The sequence below is a fragment of the Pelobates fuscus genome, chromosome 4, assembly GCF_036172605.1.
Source record: "Pelobates fuscus isolate aPelFus1 chromosome 4, aPelFus1.pri, whole genome shotgun sequence".
Classification (NCBI taxonomy): Eukaryota; Metazoa; Chordata; class Amphibia; order Anura; family Pelobatidae; genus Pelobates; species Pelobates fuscus.
In genome coordinates, this window is record NC_086320.1 from 137,717,721 (window position 1) to 137,734,120 (window position 16,400).

The window sequence follows — 16,400 nt, forward strand, 5'->3', positions numbered from 1 at the left end:
CCCCTCACCCTGCCACAAAATTCAGTCCCACTGACCCCTCACCCTGCCACTCACCATGCTCACCCTGTCTCACTCCCCCCTAACTTTGCGATGCTCACCCACTCATCCAGCTCTCCTAACCTTGTCACACTTACACCCCTTACCTTGTGACACCTACCCACACTTACCCCAAACACAGTTACTCACCATACCACACTCACGCCTCTCACCCTGTCACCCTGTCACACATATCTTTTCTCACCCTGCCACAGTCACCCCCTTTCATACACAGACAACTACCACACACACACAGCTCCCCTTACATACTACACAGCATAAGTAACTATCCCAGACACACATCAGCTCCCAGACACAAACACATGTAAATGGTCACAGAGACACACATTCACACACAAGGATGCTCACACACACGGATGCTCATATACAGATACACAATGCTAGATTTGTAAGCTCACCTGTCTTGTAAAGGCAAAACCTCTAACATAGCTTTGTAATACAAGAGCAAATACCAAAGAAAAAAGTGAGTTGTTCACTTTCCCAAATCCCTATGCACATTTAATAACTGGAGTAAATTATGGGAGTAATACTAAAAACAATCTCCAAAGTTTTCTTAGGTTTTATTATATGTATTGGGGCTGATTTATACTATAGTAATTGTTGATGCCCAAAAGTAGAGGGAGTTTGAGCGTAGGCTTTCATTTTGTACATTTGTATTTGCTTTTGTATTACTTTTGTATTATTATTAGTGTCTGTGAAAGCAAGTCTCTGACCTTGTCTGAAATACTTTTGGGTAGCTGGGAATGTGAATCTGTGTGTGTCTGTCGGTGTAGACCTGGCAGTGTCAGGTATCCTGTATCTGCGTGTGGAAGTGTGTATGTGTCTGTGACTATCAGGGTTATTAACTAAACTCTAGATTTTAGGAAATAAATAGTAAAATTATTATTATTATTATTATTGCCATTTATATAGCGACAACAGATTCCGTAGCGCTTTACAATATTATGAGAGGGGATTTAACTATAAATAGGACAATTACAAATAAACTTACAGGAACAATAGGTTGAAGAGGACCCTGCTCAATCGAGCTTACATTCTATAGGAGGTGGGGTGTAAAACACATTAGGACAGGAATTTGCAATCAAATAAGGTGGGCTGCCCTTTAGGAGAGGGCAAGAGACAGGTATGTGAGGTAGGGGTTAGTCTTGGAGGCCATAAGATTTCCTAAAGAGATGGGTTTTAAGGCACTTCTTAAAAGATGCAAGACTAGGGGAGAGTCTGATGGCGGTAGGCAGGCTATTCCATAGGAAGGGAGCCGCCCGCGAGAAGTCCTGCGAGCGCGAGTTGGCCATACGGGTGCGGACAACGGACAGGAGGTGGTCACGGGCAGAGCGGGGAGACCGAGAAGGAACATACCTGTGAAGAGATATAAGAGGGGCTAGAGTTGTTCAGTGCTTTATAGGTGTGGGTTAGTACCTTGAATTGACTCCTATAGCATACAGGAAGCCAATGTAAGGACTGGCAGAGGGGTGAGGTGTGAGAGAAACGACTAGAGAGGAAAATCAGTCTAGCAGCAGCGTTCATTACGGACTGTAGGGGTGCAGTACGGCTTTTGGGAAGACCAATCAGGAGAGGGTTACAATAATCCATGCAGGAAATTACTAGAGCATGGACAAGCTCCTTGGTAGTATCTGGTTCAAGAAAGGGGCGGATGTGGGCTATGTTTTTAAGATGGAATCTACAGGATTTGGCAACATGCTGGATGTGAGGCTCAAAGGTGAGACCAGAGTCAAGAATGATGCCAAGACAGCGCGCTTGCAAGGATGGACTGATGTTGGTACCACAAACTTGAAGGGAGAGCGAAAGAGGAGGATCAGTATTAGGAGGAGGAAAGACAAGGAGCTCAGTTTTTGAGAGATTGAGTTTCAGAAAGCGGGAGGACATCCAGTCAGAGATGGAAGAAAGGCAAGCAGTGACACGTTGCAGGACGGCAGGGGAGAGGTCCGGGGAGGAGAGATATAGCTGGGTGTCAGCGTACAGGTGGTAGCGGAATCCAAAAGAGGTAATAAGTTTGCCAAGAGAGGCAGTATAAAGAGAAAATAGAAGGGGACCAAGGACAGAGCCTTGGGGGACTCCAAACGAGACAGGGCGAGGGGAGGAGGTATCATTAGAAAAAGAGACACTGAATGAACGTTGGGAGAGATAAGAGGAAAACCACGAGAGGACAGAGTCACAGAGACCAAGCGATTGAAGAGTTTGAAGAAGGAGAGCATGATCAACAGTGTCAAAGGCCGCTGAGAGGTCAAGAAGAATTAGTATGGAGTAGTGGCCTTTGGATTTAGCTGCGATTAGGTAGTTAGTAACTTTGATAAGTGCAGTCTCTGTAGAGTGGAAAGGGCGGAAGCCAGATTGAAGGGGGTCAAGGAGAGAGTTGGAATTGAGGAAATGAGACACACGGGTAAAGACAAGTCTTTCCAGAAGCTTTGAGGAAAAAGGGAGCAGGGATATGGGACGGTAGTTAGAGAGGGTGGATGGGTCGAGGGATGTTTTTTTTAGTATAGGTACTACAGTGGCATGTTTAAGGTCAGCAGGGACGATGCCAGAAGAGAGCGAGCAGTTGAGTTGAAGATGTGTGTTAGAGAAGGCACGAGACAAGTGGAGAGAGATCTGATAAGGTGAGATGGGACAGGATCGAGCGGGCAAGTGGTGGGGCGAGAGGAGCAAAGAAGAGCAGCCACCTCTTGGTCAGTAGCTGGGGAGAATGTCTGAAGGGTAGGAAAGGCATGATCTATGTGTGATTGAGAAACAGAAAGGCAAGCAGGGGAGAATTCTTTCCTTAGCTGTTCAATCTTGTCAGTGAAGTAACATGCAAAGTTATCAGCAGTAAGGTTAGTTTTGGGGGTAGCCACAGCAGGGCGAAGAATAGAATTAAAGGTGTCAAAGAGATGCCTGGGGTTGCGGGAACATGAGCTAATGAGAGAGGAAAAATAGGACTGTTTGGCAAGGGCAAGGGCTGCACTGTATGAACACAATATGAATCTATAATGGAGAAAGTCTGATTGGGTACAAGACTTCCTCCAGGAGTTCAGCACAACGGGAGCATCTTTGCAGGTAGCGTGTTACTGTAGTATGCCATGGTTGGGGGTGGGTCCTCCTTGAGGTGCTTGTTTGGAGTGGTGCTGCAGTGTTCAAGGCAGATGTAAGAGTAGAGTTATATATGGAGATGGCCAGTGAAGGACAGGAGAGGGAAGGGATGGACAGCAGTTGTGAATCAATGTCAGCTGACAACTGTTGGAGATCAAGAGAATTAAGGTCCCTACTGAGTTGAGGGGGGTTAGGCTGAGGCTGTTGGCTGAGGGGGTACGCGAGAGCAAATGATAAGAGGTGGTGATCAGAGAGTGGATATGGAGTGTTGCAGATATTAGATACTGTACATGCATAAGTGAAGATTAGGTCAAGGGTATTGCCAGCTACATGGGTGGGAGAATTTGCCCACTGCGATAGCCCGAGGGAGGAAGTAATTGAAAGTAGTTTAGTGGCTGCAGAGGTCAAAGGTGGGTTTATAGGAATATTGAAGTCCCCGAGAATTAGGGATGGAATGTTAGAGGAGAGGAAATAGGGTAGCCAGGCAGCAAAGTGGTCAAGGAAGAGAAGAGGGGAACCAGGGGGACGGTAAATAACAGCAATGTTAGCAGAGAAGGGTTTGAAAAGGCGAATTGAGTGTATTTCAAATGACGGGAAAGAGAGGGAAGGGGGCGTGGGAAGAGGTTTAAAAGAGCAGTGAGGGGAGAGGAGAAACCCAACACCACCCCCTTTACATTCAGAGTTTCTTGGGTTGTGGGTAAGTTGGAGACCACCCAAGGACAAAGATGCAGCGGTGGCAGTGTCAGAGGGGGAGAGCCAGGTTTCTGTTAAGGCTAGTATATCTATTGAACGAGAGAAGAAGAAGTCATGGACAGCAGTGGATTTAGTTATATTGCAAACAGAGAGTGCGTTCCAGAGGGCAGTATTGAAGGAGGATTTAGAGGAACATGAGATGGGTATGAGATTAGTGTGGATCCTTGGGTTAGTATGTGCTGAGTTTATTGAGAGGGGACCGGGGTTTGGAGAGACATCACCAGCTGCTAGGAGCAGAAGGATAGAAAGGAAGTGAAGGTGGGAGTAGGATTTGAAAGTTTTGTAGGAGGGTATGTAGAGGATTTGGGAGGAGTTGGTGGAGATAGGCTGGAAAGGTATGTGTAGAGTGCATGGGAGGAATAGAGAGGGGAGGGGAGTAAGGTGGAAGTAATGATGATGGTGTTGCCAGGGACAGGTGAGTGAAAGGATAGGGATATTTTAGTGATGAGAGAAGTTAGTGTTAAAGTGAAAAATAGAAGGGAGAACATTAGAGAAAATGTGTATTATATAGATATGTAGATCATATATACAAGCACACACAAATATAAATGAGTGTTTAAACCAATGTAAGGATGCAGTGTGTTAAATGAATTCAGGTGAGGAGAGGTTTAGTGACTTGATTGGTGTGTTAAGGAAACCAGCTGATGTGCACTATCTATAAGTTGATGACCGTGGGGTGGGGTGGGCAATCTTCCAGAGATGATACCTCTGCTCTGAAGATTCAGCAGGGTTTGGTTGCTTGGGAGTGCTGGGTGTTAATGCTGTTTTAAGGGGCCCAGTCTGAAATATAAGGTCTGAGGTTAGAAAAAAAAAAAAAGAAATAAAACACACTACTATGGGTGGGGAGACATGGGGCTATTGAGGTCATTAATTAGAGATGAAAAACTAAAAAGGAGAGAACATTTGGGATAAAAAGATAGAATGGATCAGATAGGTGAAAGTCATAAACCATGAACATAAATTTACTAGATTATCAGTGAGAGTAGTAACACTAGTTAAACAAACAATTAACAAAGAGTCTTAGAGAATGAACATCAAATGACATGATCATACCAGCTTTAAGAAAAACAAAAACAGAAGATCAGGATGGGAGATATAGTTATCAATTAAGTAGTGATAGTATAGGGAGGGAGATGGAATAGAACACAATTTTAAAATAAGAGTTTAACCCCTTAAGGACACATGACATGTGTGACATGTCTTGATTCCCTTTTATTCCAGAAGTTTGGTCCTTAAGGGGTTAAAGGAAACAGTAATACAGGAATTCTTGAGTAGATCTTCCAGAGATGATACCTCTGCTCTGAAGATTCAGGTAGCTTGGGAGTGCTGGGTGTTAATGCTGTTTTAAGGGGCCCAGTCTCTGCTCTGAAGATTCAGCAAATTAGAATAAAAGGTGTTTCTATAGCAGAGGTGAATATTTGTTTACCACATTAGCTATTTCAGCCTAATAATACTATTTGCATGTTTGTTTGATATTCTCTGATATTCTGTGTGTAGTGGAAAAAAAACCCTATTTCTTCTAATCTTCCACCTACACTCTCAGAATCACTGGAAAGGGCCTATAAAAAACTGCTTAATTAGTAGTAGTTGTCATGCAGTTTGTTTATGGATGACATTGTAAGGGGCCATTCATGGACTACAGAGCAGTTTCCTTTCAATAAGGATATCGGGAACATCTGTTTTACATTCTTGGAAAATCATTACTTAAGCTCCATTGCAAACTTCCAAGAAAAGACGAGCTTTGCACCCTACCAAGAGGAGTTAATTTTTAGCCATTACAGGAGACTAGCAATAGATCAATGTCTAAACATTTAATTAATCAGACTGTTTTTGTTTCAACACCCAGAGACATTTCTGCAACAAACAAGTAGGAAGCGATTTAATTATTTTACATTTTTTTAATTGATATTTATATATAACTTGACAAGTGGAGCACTCAGGCATCAACTTAAAAAATGTAAAGTTAAATTTGTCTAAGAGTGAAAAAGCCTGAATGTACAGGCCAAACGCTTATCGGGATTCGGAAAATTCTGCCAGTTTAATTTTATATTTTATTTGTTTTTTAGTCTTTTGCAAAAATAGCTCTTTTTGTTCATTTGGCGATTTCTGCATCAACCCTTTGTGGATAGTGCTGCACTGAAAGGCACACAGGTGAGGTTACCTCAGAGCTGGGGACCGTAAGGCTCTTAAATACGTGAGTGCTGCCATTTGATACATTGTATTGGTTTCACAAGCTTACAGTATTACATTATCTACAATTTTCCTTTTGCATGTGTATGTTTGACGCCAAACAGAATTTATATATTCTATCAATGCTGACATAGGAGAGGTTACGTGCTGCCTCTTAAAGTACCAGTAGTCTTTTTACCAAGAGTCATTTGCAATACACTTGTAGTAAATAAGTGGGTGTAATTATGCAATGTACATATTAATTGGGTGTATTATAAAATGTCTGTTTTTTTTTCTTTTCTCTTTTCTATGGCAAATATTTTGAGGCAAATCTGTAATAGGTAAATTGTTATGCAGCGCTCCACATTTTTTTGACCACTTAGGTGTCTGTCTGTCTATTATTATCTACATTTATAAAGCGCCTAGAAATTGTGCAGTGCTTTAATCTAATCTGTTTATCTATCTATCTGTCTATCTCTGTCTGTCTGTCTATCTATCCATCTCTCTCTTTATCTATCTATCTATCTATCCATCTCTCTATCTCTCTCTATCTATCTAAATAGTAGTAGTAGACGGCTGCACTCACGGATTCCATAAGATTTAACTTTTAATCAGTCTTGTTTTAAAATCAATCAACATTTCAGTCCTGCTTGAGGACTTTCATCAGGATCTCTTTATCTATCCCTCTATCTATCCATCTATGTATCTATCTGTCTGTCTATCTATCTCTTTATCTATATATCTATCTATCTATCTATCTATCTCTATCTGTATGTCTGTCTATCTCTGTCTGTCTGTCTGTCTGTCTATCTCTCTCTATCTATCTCTTTATCTATCGGTATGTCTGTCTTTCTATATATCGATCTATCTATCTGTCTGTCTGTCTGTCTGTCTGTATTTATCTATCTCTTTATCTAGCGATCTATCTATATCTCTATCTATCTAGCTATCTGTCTGTCTATCTATATCTATCTGTCTGTCTGTCTGTCTGTCTATCTATATCTATATGTATCTATATCTGTCTGTCTGTCTATCTATCTCTTTATCTGTGTGTCTGTATGTCTGTCTATCTATATACAGTTGCAAGAAAAAGTATGTGAACCCTTTGGAATGATATGGATTTCTGCACAAATTGGTCATAAAATGTGATCTGATCATCATCTAAGTCACAACAATAGACAATCACAGTCTGCTTAAACTAATAACACACAAAGAATGAAATGTTGCCATGTTTTTATTGAACACACCATGTAAACATTCACAGTGCAGGTGGAAAAAGTATGTTTTCTGTGGCGAATGCCATAGACATTTTTTTTACCCTAGCAGTGTTGGGGCAGTATTGGCTGATGGCTGCTTGCCATTTAGCAGATATGTCACTACTTGCAGCATGGTGAGGGGAGCATTAGAGAATGGTTGAACCTCAATATAGTTGAATGGGAGCCATATTGTCCCCATGTGCTTTTATTTTATTTAATTGGCTTTTTATTGTGGTGGCTGGCTGGCTGGCTACCAACAGCTGATCAACAGGCGTATGCAGAACCCTCAAGTGTTATTTAAAAAAAAAAAATGTGTTCTTCATTTTTGCAATGCAGGTCGTTACAGATAAGTTTGTGATGTCACGACAGCATCAACAGACATTCAGCACCATACATATTGGATATAACAATCCAAGCTCACATTTTAAGAATTTCAGCTGCCTGGCAGTGTTCAAACAGACTGAAATTTGGACACAATTCTGACTCATTCTGAGCCAGAACTGCAAAATACAGACATTGTGCAAATATCTGCAATAAGCGGTCGGAATGCCCCCGTCTGAGACCGGATAATATTGCCTTATTTGATACTGTGGCATTCCTAGACTATAGTGCATAACCTTGTATTTGAGATAAAAAGAGAGTACGGAGAAGAACATGAAGGTTTACAGATTAAACTCTGGATTCTTCTGATTTAAAACCAACATTGCGAATTTGAGTCTAAAATAGTTTTGCAATTCCGATTTTAATGCCATATCATTCAGAGTTTAGTGAATGAACCCCTAAGGAGGGCATGAGTTGGAGACATATTATAGAAGGAATGTCAATAGGTATTCAGAAGGGAGGTAAACATAAAGAGAAGCTATGGGAGAGGAGGAGATGAAAAGACTGGTACAATGGTACTTGCTGATTACAGTTGTTTTTCAATAGACTTTATTTAGGACTTGGGTTCTGATTAGAGATGTCCCGAACAGTTCGCCGGGAACTGTTCGCCGGCGAACATAGCTTGTTCGCGGTCGCCGCAGCCCCCTATTCGTCATGAAGGTGGGAGGGTCTGGGATGGAGGGTCTGCTGCTGATTGGCTGGAATGTGTCTGCTGACTGTGAGGTACAGGGTCAAAGTTTACTCAATGATGACGAATAGGGGGCGGACCGAACATCGCATATATGTTTGCCCGCCGCAGCGACCTCGAACAAGCAATGTTCGCCGGCGAACTGTTCGGGACATCTCTGGTTCTGATAACAAAATCTTTACGCATAAACACAATCTATCTCTGTCATATTATCAAGGGCAACAGGGATACATATTCACTGTACTCTTTCTGATGCAGTATGCTAACAGTTATTATTATTTATATTTTTTATAATATTTATAAAGCGCCAACACATTCCACAGCGCTGTATTTTAAAACCTTTACTGGTGCTGAAGACAAAGGGCACAAAATAGGTCACTAAGTCAATTCATAAAGTCCAATTGGGTTAAAAACAGTTTAATAAAAACAGAGGTTCTGCACCGATTTCTTCCTTGCACCTTTAAAGGGAAACTATAGTGCCAGAAAAACAAACTCGTCCTTTCTCAAAACTGCAATAATTACCACTCTAGGATTAAGGGTGATGGGAAATTGCACCAAGGCCACTTCAATGACATGAAGTGGTCTGGGTGCCTACAGTGTCCCTTTAAGGGTTACTCTAAACTGCACTTCTGCTTTTACTAGTGGTCATTGCGATTGGTATCTGTACGTGCAAAGTTTCTACTTGAAGAAATTTGCACTCTTGAGCCATGGGCAAGTTACACCCCCAGCACACGTGACTTAGGCAGACTGGAACAGTGTTCCTGACTGCCTGTTTTCAGTACTATGCAAATATTACATCTGTCATCTGAACACACGGCGTGCTGGTGACAGACGTAATCAGCTACTACTCTTGCAGGTAGTGCTCGGAGCGTACTGGCAAAGGGAAGCCTAGATCCCCCCCTTGGTGTGCAATATCCCAGCCTCCCTACATTTAGATTATATATATATATATATATATATATATATATATATATATATTTTTATATATATATTTTTATATATATATATATATATATATATGCAAAAAAGAAGAAAGGATAAAAACTGTAAGAAGGGACGAAAGCTTAGAGAGACTCGATAAATTGCCCTTCGGTACATCCCCAAACAATCGTTTCGACCTTCTTTGGGCCTTGTCAGTGAGGTGTCGCTGATATCCCTCTAGACACAGTGAGCACAGAGTCCATGTCTGGATTACCCTTTCAAAAAAGAAGAAAGGATGAGAACGGACAAAAGCTTAGAGAGACTCGTTAGATTGCCCTTCAGCAACCCCAGACGATCGTTTCGGCCTTCTTTTAGGCCTCGTTAGTGAGGTGTAGCTGATATCCCTCTAGGCACCGTGAGCATATATAGATATACCTTTCCTCCACCTCCATTCCGTCCCTTCCTCTCTCTGGCCCAATCACATGCTTCGTTAAGAAAAACATTTGATTGAACCACGGAGAGGGATAGAGTGAGGTGGTATGGCGGCGGACAGTGCATGGAAAAATCTTGCCTTGCGCTGGATTCCATGATGCTTTTTAGTTTTTTTAATTATAAAAAGGGGGTGGCCAAGCTATAAGTGACCATCAGGGCATTTTAAAAAAAAAAAGGTATGATGAAAAAGGGTTGGAGTAATAGTTTACCATTGCAGTTTGCTGAAGTGATGGTGCCAATAGTGTCCCTTTGAGCAGAATAAATATTCCAAAACAATGCTACAATCCTTAATTTTGCCTAAGTGTAAGTATCATTTTTATGAAATAATTCCTTTGTTCTATTGCTAAGAGATCATAGGTATAGAACAAAGCCAGCAGTATACATTACGCACAGTGAGATTTTAGAAACTGAATAGACTCAAATCCCGTATGTCTCATAAACAACCAGAATAACCTGTTGTAAAGAAAAGCATGTTTTGCCTAAACCCGCCCCTTCATAGTGCATAGCCTTCAGAGCCGGCTGATCTTGTAATCAGTCATATCGTTCAGCACTGCAGAGAGATTTAACAGTAAGAAATACACTTGGTTATTCTTTATTTTGCTTCTATTATCTTTTTGTTTTTATGATGTTATAGAAGAATATTGCTGATTAACATTGTTGTTTAAGTTTAGTTGCATTTTTTATTTGGCTATAAGTGCATCATGCCTTTTTTGTCGACACTGTACTTTATTCAGAAAGAAAGCATCCTGATACAATGATGTCTGTTTTTACACTGCATCACGTAAACATATGTTTCCTTATCTTTCTCTTTTCTTCTGGTTTGTGAATAAAACACAGTGCCGATAAAAAAATAAATAAATAGATCTTTACTTTGTGAAATAGCAGTTTATGTTTTATTCTCTATTAAAACAACATTGCTGTTATAATGACTTGTATTTAGGTAATAATAAAAACATAATAATGAAAATAATAGGACAGAAATTACAGAGTAAAAAAAATGTGAATTTACAGTGAATTGCGAAACTACTGCTGACATTGGTCTTTAAACAAATCCTTGAGATCAGCTACTTTATCAAATTTGCTATTTTTGCAAACTTGTGTTTGTTTAATAAACCCCTTGTGTGTAATCAAGTATATATTGCATTGTACAGCGCTATGGAATTTGCTGGCGCTATATAAATAAAATAATAATAATTATGTTACTTTTGGCATTCAAAGGGTTTAACCCCTTAAGGACGGCGGGTGTGCTATGCCATCCTTGGGCATCCGGCTGTAAATGGGGACTTACCTGCTTGTCAGCGATCCCACGCCGGCAATCACGATTGGGGACTTACCTGGCATCCCAGGCAGTCCACCTGCTGCCGATCCGACCCTCCTGGGCCATGTGATTGCGAGGTCCTTGCGAGGACCTCACGATTACATGGACAGAATAGCTGTCCATGGCAGTGCCAGCAGGGGGAGTACCTGGAATGACAGGTAGTCCCCCTGCTGCCTGAAATAAATTAAAATAAAGTTAAAAACAGTGTATAATAAAACAATATATACTTAGATCATATATATATATATATGATCTAAGTATATATATATATATATATACACTTACACATACATACACTGTCAAAGTGTATTTTAATATTATATTTATATAATATCAAAATACACGTAGAATGATATTAAATATATATATGTATAATTATATATTTAATATAAAATAAATAAATATAAAAACGTATAAAAAAATATATGTGTGTAATTTTGTTCTAACTGTATTTTGATATTAATATGTATATATATATATATATATATATTGATATCAAAATACAATTAGAACAAAATAATATATATATCTATATGCATAAATATATATGTTTATATTACTATATATATACCTATATATAAATACAAATAATTTAAAAAATTCTATATACATATATAAATACACATATGTATAAATATATTTTAATTCTATGTATATATTTATGTAATATTTTTACATAATTGTCATTTTATTAATGACAATTTGCGGGACCTGCACAAGGTCCAGGGAATTTAATTTGCTAGCACTTTATTTATCCTGTAACTTTCCAAGACTAAGAATCGACCGATTATCGGTTTTGCCGTTATTATCGGACGATATTCAGATTTTTTGTAAGTATCATATCGACCGATAATCACCGGCAATACCGATAATGAATAGGTGGGCCAGCGCGTCCATAAGGCGGCACAAGCGGCCACCTTGGGTGCCCCGGCCTGGGGGGAGCCAGATTAGAGTGACCGGCAGGAGGAGGGTGCACTCGCTCCCTCCGGCCAGGCACTCTGTGTAGCATGTCCGAGGAGAGCAGTGTGCACCGTGGTACAGGAACTTATGAGAGAGCATTTCAAACCAGTCCGACCAGGTACAGGAGATTGAATCTACTGTACCGCGGCCACGCTACCAGGAGCCACATCGGGGAGCGGGGATCAAGGAGGGGAAAGAGAGAGGGGCACTAAGGGATGGGGGATACTATGGGATGGGTGGTGGTGGTAAGGATCACTATGGGACTTATGGGACAGGAGGTGGGGGTGGTAAGGAACACTATGGGGGAGAGGGGGTGGAATGGAACACTATGTAAGGGGGGGTGGTAGGGAACACTATGGGACAGGGGAGGGGGTTAAAAACACTATGGGACAGGGAAGGGGGGTGAAGAACACTATGGAACAGGCGAGGGGGGAAAATAACACTAGGGGGAGAGAGAAACATTAAGGTAGGACACTAAGGTACAGGGGAGGGAAGGGAAAAGGAACACTGGGGTAGGGGGGGGCCACTAAAAGAGGGAGAGGAACATTAAGGGGGGCACTAAGAGACAGGTAAGGGGGTGGCACTAAGAGACAGGTAAGGCGGGGGGGTTCCTACCGCACATATTTACACACAAACACACTGCATCCACTACACAAACACACACACTTCATCCACTACCCACACTGCATCCACAAACAAACACATTGCATCCACTACCCACACTGCATCTACTACACAAACAAGCACACTGCATCCACTACACAAACACACACACTGTATCCACTACCCACACTGCATCCACTACACAAACAAACACACACACACACTGCATTTACTAATCAAATACTCTCACTGCACCCACTACACACACATATAAATATTCTTGAAAACATAAAAAAATCTGACTGGCATGTATGTTTTGTGCATTTACCACTTAATAAAAATAAGATTGGCAACAAAAAAAATACAGTAAATGTACAGAATTTCGATAAGCTATAAGCTATCGGCCTGAAAGTTCACAGATTATCGGTATCAGCGGTGTATTTTGAAATGGTGCTGCCCTAGGCATGACAGATCGCGGGCACCCCCTAATTTAAATGCACCCGCCCCTTCCTGCCAAGGTCACACCTCTTCCTGTTAACTTACACACATTTTGACTGACAGACACACACTCACGGACCAGCACACACTCTCAGATACACTGACAAACACACACACATACACTCACTGATTTGACACAATCTGATACACATACAATCATTTAGACACACACTGACAGACGCATACACTCACTGACAGATGCATACACTTACTGACAGACACGCACAATCACTGACAGACACGCACACTCACTGACAGACACGCACAGTCACATTCACTGACACACACACTTACTTTCACTGACCCACACACTCTCTCACATTTACTGACACTCACTTCCTCACATTCGCTGACACACACACTCACTTACATTCACTGACACATACTCACTCACATTCACTGACACTCACATTCACTCATGTGGCGAAACCAACTGTGCACTGGAGGAGCCTGGTTGCTCGCCTGCTCCCTTTGGACTATGGCCCTGCAGGTTAAACCTTTCTTTTTCCCTGCAGAAAGGCTGGTTTGTACCTTTCTGCGGACTGTTAAAGCCATGCTACCCCAGATAGCTATGCCATGGAGCCCAGGCGTATACTGAAAGACTGTATTAAAGACTTTGGCTCCATGGTGATTGAACTGTATGTATGGGATCTGAGCACCATCCGGTAATAAGGTGCGCTCAGATCTAAGCTATCTGGGGATAGGTAGAATGTCTGTATTTTATGTAATAAATGTAACCTTGTGTATTTTATTGTATTTTACTGTCTTTTTACAGCCATGTGCTTAATGGAGTTTTGCCTCTGTCCTTGGAGATAATTGGATTACTTCTCAATTATCTCCAGATAGAAGACTCTGTGGAACTGGTTTGGGGCAGAAAAGCCATGCTTCATTTGGTCACAAAGGACTTCGATCTATCTTTTGAACCAATGGACCAATTTGGATGATTTTGACATATGTTTTTATTTGGAGTATGCTGATTCGGAAAATATTTTATGTGAATGTGATGCATACTTTCAAAGTTATGAATAATGTGTAAAAACTGTATTCCTCTGCCTGTGATAATGAGATTACCCATTGTGTTCAGTAATCATATCACAGGCAGAGGGGGGGATTTGTGTGGGAGTGTCTGTGTGTATTGTACGGATTGATTGGTTGTTCTGTAAAACCCTGTGGGCTGTACTAGGTTTGTGGATTGGGAATAAAAGAGACTGTATGTGCCAGTACAGCGAGTTCCTGCTTAACCCTCAAAGTGAAGTGTCGTCTCATTCTTGGGGGGGAATTTGATTGTATGCCGATTGCCAGGAGTGTAAGCTGTTCATAGGGCTTTTCCTGTTCGGCTGCTTCCAGTGTTCGTGTGTCTCTTGTTCGGGAGTTGGTGAATTTGTGCAGTTTACAGTTCGGGAGATTGGTGATTGCAGTAGTGTCAGGATCGGGTCAGGGATCCAACACGCAAAGTACAAACAGGTACAGGGTACGTATACCGGAACTTATAATGGCCGGACTAACGTACAGAGAGTATAGAGAATGGTCAGAGACAAGCCGAGGTCGAGGGAACGAGAGGACAGGTAAGCGAGTAACAAGCCGGGTCAAGGATAACAGAGGTAAACAGAGTAAGACAAACAAGCCGGGTCGAAACCAAAAGGATAACTGAAAAACACCAGAGCACTGTGTGACTAGACAGGCTAGAACCACGACAGGGCAATGAGCAACAGGGCGAAGTATGTTTAAATACCCTGGCTAGAGAGGATAGACACGCCTCCGACGAGTCCTGATTGGTCTCCAACGGATTGAGTGACAGGTCGTTCCGGATTGGCGTCATGACGTCGGTCTCCGGGCACCATGCTACATAAGGAAGTAAGTCCCTCGCGGCCGGCGTTTATGTGAACGGGTCGACCGCGAGGAACAGGAGAAACATGGCGTCCGGACGGATAAACGTCTAAGTCTCTACCTCTCTCGGAGGTAGAGACCTCAGGTACCCTGACAGTACCCCCCCTCTCAGATACGCCCACCGGGCGGAAGGAACCGGGACGAGATGGGAAGCGGGAGTGATACGCCCTGCGGAGACGAGGAGCATGGACATCCTCTTGAGGTACCCAACTCCTCTCTTCAGGACCATAACCCTTCCAATCGACCAGATATTGAACCTTCCCCCGTGAGATTCGAGAATCAATAATAGAGTTAACCTCATACTCCTCCTGACCCTCCACCTGAACAGAGCGAGGAGGGGCTGTTGTGGAGGAAAATCTGTTGCATATAAGTGGTTTCAGCAATGAAACATGAAACGAGTTAGGGATGCGTAAGGTAGTAGGAAGAGCTAGACGGTACGCAACTGGATTGATTCGAGTCAGTACTCTGTAAGGACCAATATAACGGGGAGCGAATTTCATGGAGGGCACTTTTAAATGGATGTTCCTTGTGCTCAGCCATACCCTATCACCTGGAACAAAGACCGGAGCCGCCCTTCTACGTTTATCAGCGTGTTTCTTAACCAGCATAGAGTTGTGCATAAGGATTTGTCGAGTTTGGTCCCACAACTTCCTCAAATTGGCCACATGAACATCAACCGACGGCACCCCCTGGGAAGGAGAAGCCGAAGGAAGAATAGACGGATGAAAGCCATAATTCATGAAGAAGGGGCTTGAATGAGTAGAATCGCAGACGAGATTGTTGTGTGCAAACTCCGCCCAAGGAATCAAACCGACCCAATCGTCCTGGTGTTCGGAAACAAAACATCGTAAATATTGTTCAATTTTCTGGTTGGTACGTTCAGCAGCTCCGTTAGACTGAGGATGATAGGCAGAAGAAAAGTTAAACTTGATACCTAGTTGTGAACAGAAGGCCCTCCAAAATCGGGAAATAAATTGAGAGCCTCTGTCAGATACAATTTGGGAGGGTATCCCATGTAGACGAAAAATCTCCCTAGCGAATATCTCTGCCAATTCGGGAGAAGACGGTAGTTTAGGCAGAGGAATGAAGTGAGCCATCTTAGTGAATCTGTCAACCACGGTGAGAATAACAGTCTGTTTTTTAGAGATGGGTAGATCGACAATAAAGTCCATGGCCAAACAGGACCATGGTTTTTCTGGAACCTCTAAGGGATGCAGGAATCCACAAGGGAGTGTATGGGGTTGTTTGGTTTTAGTACAAACCTCACAAGCAGCGATGAAATCTTTAGTATCTTTACGTAAAGCAGGCCACCAGAAGTCTTTGGAGATCAAAG

General features: G+C 42.0%; 2 protein-coding genes across 5 annotated transcripts in view; both read left to right on the forward strand.

The window, feature by feature from the left end:
* Positions 1-9,975, forward strand: part of CNDP2 (carnosine dipeptidase 2) — a 101,789-nt gene extending 91,814 nt beyond the window's left edge. Inside the window, exon 12 of the mRNA XM_063451625.1 lies at positions 9,958-9,975. The gene's annotated coding sequence lies outside the window, so the exon portion shown is untranslated. The remainder of the gene's footprint in view (positions 1-9,957) is intronic.
* Positions 1-16,400, forward strand: part of LOC134608636 (beta-Ala-His dipeptidase-like) — a 78,646-nt gene that overhangs the window by 17,116 nt on the left and 45,130 nt on the right. Inside the window, exon 1 of one of the 4 annotated variants that reach the window (XM_063451624.1) lies at positions 5,737-6,045. The exons of 1 other annotated variant lie outside the window; for it this stretch is intronic. The gene's annotated coding sequence lies outside the window, so the exon portion shown is untranslated. Of the gene's footprint in view, positions 1-5,736; positions 6,046-6,067; positions 6,089-10,297; positions 10,370-16,400 lie in introns of those variants that run through there. 2 more of the 4 variants (XM_063451622.1, XM_063451623.1) reach the window with 2 other exon arrangements.